This window comes from Lissotriton helveticus, chromosome 8 (assembly GCF_964261635.1).
Source record: "Lissotriton helveticus chromosome 8, aLisHel1.1, whole genome shotgun sequence".
Taxonomy (NCBI): domain Eukaryota; kingdom Metazoa; phylum Chordata; class Amphibia; order Caudata; family Salamandridae; genus Lissotriton; species Lissotriton helveticus.
This window is the reverse complement of record NC_136069.1, coordinates 22,265,447-22,272,052: the sequence shown is the minus strand read 5'-3', so window position 1 is coordinate 22,272,052 and position 6,606 is coordinate 22,265,447.

Sequence of the window (6,606 nt, the reverse complement as noted above, 5' to 3'; positions counted from 1 at the left end):
CGCATGTTTAGAGGTAGAGTTTTCGGCAGGGCTGGCAGGATGGGACTGGCTGCCAGCCGCGGACAACAAAGGGCCCAATTTTACCAAAATAACACAAGAGGCTTTGAAAGACAATACCGTGGCAATAATACCTTTTTCCCCCATAGAGGCCGAGGTACATGAACCTGTGGCGGCAGAGGCAGATTCCAGGGAGGTGGAAACCAAGGTAAGAGTCCCAATCCCTCTTGGTGTTTCCCCTGTAAAGGTAAAGGGAACATTACGCCTTTTCAGCAAAAACGGGCGTTTAATAACAAACGACCCATGTATACTCAATACTGTAAGAGGTTTCAAGATAGATTATTTCACAATATCAATGGATTACAACTCACAGAAATATTTAAGGTTCTCATGGAAGGGCACAACTTACCAATTCTGCTGTCTTCCCTTTGGCCTCTCATCAGCTCCTTGGTGCTTTATCAAAGTTCTAAGACCTGTAGTACCCTTTCTAAGAAAAAGGGGTGTTCGGATTATAATCTCCCTGAACGATATGCTGATAATGTTCCAGAATCAGGAACAATTACTACTACACATGAAATGGACAATAGACCTCTTAGAGGGACTAGGATTCATTGTCAACACAGAAAAGTCTGTACCAACTCTGACTCAGAATCTAGAGTTCCTAGGTTTTCAGGTGAATACCATCAAAAGCCAATTACAATACCCTTAAAAAAATTGGCAAAAATAAAGAAGGAAGTAGCTTATGTCCTTTCAAAGGATACTCTGAGTCTAAGATCCTTAGCAAGAGTGGTTGACCTTCTCTCCTCTTCTATCCAAGCTGCTTCACTAGGTCCTTTACACTACAGGGCCCCGCGGAGATTAAAATCCTTGCGTTTAAGGAAGGCACTAGGGTACTCAGACAATGTTCCCTTGTTACAAGAAGCACAAGAGGATCTCCTGTGGTGGTGGAACAATCTGGATAGTTGGAATGGGAAAGAAATCTTCGGGAAGATGCAAGCAACTTAGGTTGGGGTGCAAGAATAGATATGACAGAGACTGGAGGGAAATGGTCTAAGAGGAACATCTACTTCACATAAATTGTCTAGAGATGATGGCGGGTTTGAACGCACTGATGAGCTTCAAGTCATCCATAAAGAACAGCGTAGTACTCTTGAGACTGGACAAATTCACAGCTGTGTCCTATATCAATCGCCTAGGGGGCACAAAGTCCATAACACTTGCCAATATGGCCAAGGAAATGTTTTATTTTTGCTGGACACAGAAAATTTTACGTTAATTCCTGGTCACCAGAATATAAGAGCAGATTGGAACTCAAGGTTTCTAAGAGACTTAAGCGACTGGTGACTGAACCCAAAAGTTTTTCAAAAGATTCAGAACCTTTGGGGCCCCATTTAAGTGGATCTGTTCGTCAGCAGATTAACATCTTGTGGTATTCTTTACCTCCCTTGTATGTTCTGCTCTCTGTTATCTGCATGCACATATTGTTCTAATGTGGAATGTGCTCAGTTCAGAATGTTTAACCTGGACAGAGTCTGTTACCTGCTGGACTCTGGAGGATGAGGTCTCTAGTTTATGACTTACAATAAACTTCTACTTACTTCATCTCTGCCTGTCTGATCTTCATTCCTTGGACAACACTACATTTATCAAGTAGAAGACTACTTCAGCTGGAGAGCAGACACCAAAGCAATGGGAGTAGATGCTCTACTTCAAACCTGGGATATGAGGAACTGTTACGCTTTTCCCCCTTTTGCTCTAATACAGAGGGTATTATTGAAAAAACGGAGAGAGAAATACAAGATAATTTTGGTAAGTATGTGATTGTATGTGTGGATATGTTTTCCAGGAGGCCGTTTATTAAAATTGTGAATAAGGTGGATTCTTCTTCTGTAGTAACTTTTTTGGATGAACTGTTTGCAAGTGAAGGTTTACCAAACTCAGTTCTTACTGATAATGGGGTGCAATGCACCTCTGGTTTGTTTGAGAGTTTTCTAAATGAGAGAGGCATTCTCCACAAGCGTGCTTCTGTGTATCATCGAGAAAGTAACAGAGTTGTAGAAAGATTTATCAAGGTTCTTAAGGAGACCATGCAGTTAGCTTTGGTTTCTAGTTACAATTGGGAGGAAGCCATTAAAAAAAGTGTGTGAATATAGATTTACCACACATTCATCCACAGGTGTCTCACCTTTTGTATTGTTCAAGGGAACGTCAGCCTGCACTCCTCTCAAGCCCTCTTGGGTTGCTATGAAACTTGGTGTTCATGAAAGTCCCAGCAGTGATTGGAAAGAGAAAGAGATGGGTAAAGTGGATAAAAGGAAGAATGAGTATGATATGAGGAAGGCTGTTAAAAGAACTGTGGTGTGTGTGGGAGATGTGGTGAGAATTAGATTGCCTGAGAGAAAGTTTGGAATTTCGAAATTCAGTCAACCAATAAAGGTTATAAAGCTTTTAGGTAATGCGGTTAGGACAAAAGATCATAAAGTGTGGAATCTCAGCAGAGTGGCTGTGTGTCGCACAAACAATGTTGAAGAAAATGTTTCTAGTGCTTCCTCCGTTCCTTCAACTCCTGGTTTTGTGAGAAGATCTACAAGGGAAAGATTTGTTCCTTCTCGCTTTATTGGTTGTATCTCTACTTAATTTATTACATTTTATATTTTCTTGTTGTTTGTTATTGATAAGAGGGAGGTCTTGTGGTATTCTTTACCTCCCTTGTATGTTCTGCTCTCTGTTATCTGCATGCACATATCATTCTAATGTGGAATGTGCTCAGTTCAGAATGTTTAACCTGGACAGAGTCTGTTACCTGCTGGACTCGGAGGATGAGGTCTCTAGTTTATGACTTACAATAAACTTCTACTTACTTCATCTCTGCCTGTCTAATCTTCATTCCTTGGTATACACTACATTTTGGCGACGAGGATGGGATCCACAAGTTAAAAAAATTTGTGTGGGGCAAAATATTCACGCTTTGACACGTCAGCACGTCACGCTCTGACGTTGACACGCCCTCCGCCATCTTTGTTTTGTTTTCTCAACAGCTCCTTGCAAAATAAAAGCCTGTCTTCGCTGATCGGCACAGCCTTTATTTGCGAGACTGAGAGACTGACTCCATTCATAAGCGGTAAGCTCAAAAGATGGTCTTAGCTTTTACATGCCGGTCCTGTCATCGCTGATCGGCGCAGCCTTTTATTTCTGAGACTGACTATACTTACAAGCAGTAACCTGCCATATACTTTTACGAGACTTTCTTTTGTAAAAGCGGCTTAACCTTCAGACACTGCCTGCAAGTTCCAACCTAGCTTCATGTACAATTTTGGGTTATTTTATACTGCAACAAATACTTAGGTCCTGCCTTATATTTATTTTTAGTACCACAAGTTCCTATTTCTGGTATTTTTCACATTTATTGATAGTATACTGGTAAGTTACCATTTTTACTTGTTTTTCAAAAAATGCAGAGTGTCACAGCTCCTCCTTTCTTCCTTTCTGAGCCAGGTGATACTCCCATTCTTAGGCTCAAATGGAAGAAAGTATTTGCTCATTACGCCAGAGTGTGTGGTACTTCTCTCAGTGCAGAGAGAAAGTCTTCATTATTTATGCATTGTCTGGGCTCCGAAGGCCAGGATGTGTTTGAAAATCTACCTGAGTTACCTGATTCTGAAGCTAATGCGCTTAATGAGTAGGAAATTTGCATAAGGAAAATGGATCTACATTATCTACCTAAACTGAGTATGGTTTTAGAGCGTTTTCATTTTTGTAAGAGAATGCAAAAACAAAATGAAACTATAGAACAATATGTCACTTCTCTTCGTAAACTTGCTTCTACGTGTTCCTTTGCTGGTACTTTAGATGAGAGACTTAGAGACCAGCTTATGCCTGGATCTTCTCTCGAGAAGGCAAAGGACAACCTATGGCAGAAGGACAACCCAAGTTTACAAGAAGTAATCACTGCGCTGAAATTACATGAGCATTCTAATACTTGGTCTGAAGTGATTTGTAAAAATACCTCAGAAGAGAAAAAAAGGTCTACTGAGGTAGAGGAAATAAAACCCTCCTCAGTTGCTACGTCTCAAAAATCAGCTGTTCCTGAAGTAGGGACCTCTAATGATAACAAAAATCCTAATTCAGATGTGAAGTCAACCAATTTCAAATGTTATCGTTGTGGGAATGTAGGCCATCTAGCCAATGCCAAAGATTGTCCTGGATGGAAAACAATGTGTTCTATATGTAAGAGGAGAGGGCATTTCACAAAATGTTGCAGGTCTAATAAGGCTCAAAAGAAAGTGCGAGTAGTAGATATTTATGAGCAAGAACAAACAGAATCAGTTGTGTGTCAAATAAATACTGTTGGGGTTGATGGCCCCATGGAGAATGTATCCATAGAGGGATGTCCTGTTAACATATTGTTTGATTCTGGTGCTAGGATTACGTTGATTCCTAGATTGTTCTTCGAGAAATACTTGCTGAACAAAGTAAAATTACTCAAACCAGACATAATTCCTAGAGGGTATGGTGCCAAAATCATAAACCTGTTAGGCTACTTCGTTGGTACCATCGATTTCAAAGGGAGAGTCACAGCTGGTAAAATTTATGTTTCCATGAAAGGAGATTCTCTTATTAGTTGGGAACATCAAAGAGATCTTGGTGTTTATCTGGATCCCAATCAGTCTCCTTCAGTGTGTTTGACAGAAATTCCTGTTAATGTAGCAGTGGTCTCAGATCACAGCGATTGGGCCAAGTAATATCCAGGTGTCTTTTCAAAAGAATTAGGGTGTCTTAAAAAATATTTACATTTAATAAAATTAAATGAAAACTCTGTCCCTAAAGTGGCTAAAGTGAGGAACGTTCCGTTTTTGGTTCGTGACAAAATGAAAGCTGAACTGGATAAACTGAAGAACAGTGGTGTGATAGAAGAGGTTGAAGGCACTGAATGGGTTTCTCCAGTCGTGATGGTCCGGAAGGCCAATGGCGAGGCAAGATTGTGTATTGATATGAGAGTTAAACAAAGCTGTGATAGTCGATCATTATCCCCTCCCAAATATAACGGAAATGTTATCTTCATTAGGTGGTGCCACACATTTTTCTACATTAGATCTTTCCTCTGCCTACCACCAGGTAAAACTACACCCATCTTGTCAAGAGTTCACGACTTTCATCACTCCCTTTGGGACTTTTAAATTTTTCAGGATGCCTTTTGGCCTAATATCGGCTGCCTCGGTATTCCAAAGAGTAATGGAGAACATCTTAGGTGGTTTACATGGGATTAAGGTCTATCAAGATGACATTTTGGTTCATGGCGTTAATCGCAAAGAACACGATGACAGGGTGTGTGCAGTATTAGATAGGTTGCAAGACGCAGGACTCACCCTTAGATTGGACAAGTGTAAACTGGGAGTAGAAACAATTGAATATCTTGGACATTTTGTTTCAGGCTCGGGTATTAAACCTAAACCCTCGTTGGTGGAAGCCATATCCAATCTTAAGTATCCCAGCAGTAAAGATGAGTTAGTCAAGTTTCTGGGCATGTCAGAGTTTTATAATAAGTTTGTTCCAGGGTTTGCCCAGAAGACAGAAAAGTTGAGAAGTTTGTTAAAAAAAAGGACACGAATTTGTTTGGGACAAGGGTTGTTGTGAGGAGTATGATCACTTCAAAAATTGTCTCAATCATGCACAAGATCTTGCTAGCTTTGATCCCACCAAGGACTCTTATATCATGACAGATGCCAGTTGCAAAGGTATTGGAGCTGTTCTTTTGCAAAAAGGGGAGAAAGTTGACAACACCATACTCTTCATTTCAAGACCACTAAGGGGGGCTGAGAACGATTATTCGGTAGTGGAAAAGGAAGCTCTGGCAGTCTATTGGGCAGTCTACAAGTTAAAAAAATGTGTGTGGGGCAAAAGATTTTCTATTATCTCAGACCACAAACCACTTAAGGATAAGAAAATGGGTTGTTGCATTGCAAGATTTTGAATTTAGTGTGACTTATCTACCTGGTTCAAACAAAATTTTAGCCGATTGTTCGTCTAGGCTTACGGGTGATACCATATCTGAGCAACAAGATGATTTTTCCTTCTGTAATGAAGATTTGTCAGAAAATTTTAAAGTATGTGTGGTCACGGAGGGTGTCATCATAGAAGATGAATGGATTAGTCAACTAAGGTCTGATGCTGATCTTCAACAAGTCATTGGATATGTACGTGATGGTTGGTGTCAAAAGAAGGACTGTAATGAAGGGATCAAGAGTTACTGGACTGTAAAAGATCAATTGTCCTTACTAGACGGTCTCTTAGTGAGATGTAGTAGACTAGTTCCTCCCATTAATTTAAGACAGAAAATTGTGGAAAATGCTCACTCCGGTCATATGGGCATTGCTAAAACCAAAACAAGGGTCAGGGAGGTTTATTGGTGGCCTGCCATGGACACTGAAATTGAAAGGGCGGTGCGGAATTGTCCACAGTGCTCTATGAGTGATAAGATACTGAAGTGTAGAACACAACCTATGGCAATCAGGAAACAGTCTACGGGTTCTTGGGTTGATGTTTCTTTGGATATCCTGGGCCCTGTCAAAGTAAGTAGTCAGGACAAGTATGTGATTGTATGTGTGGATA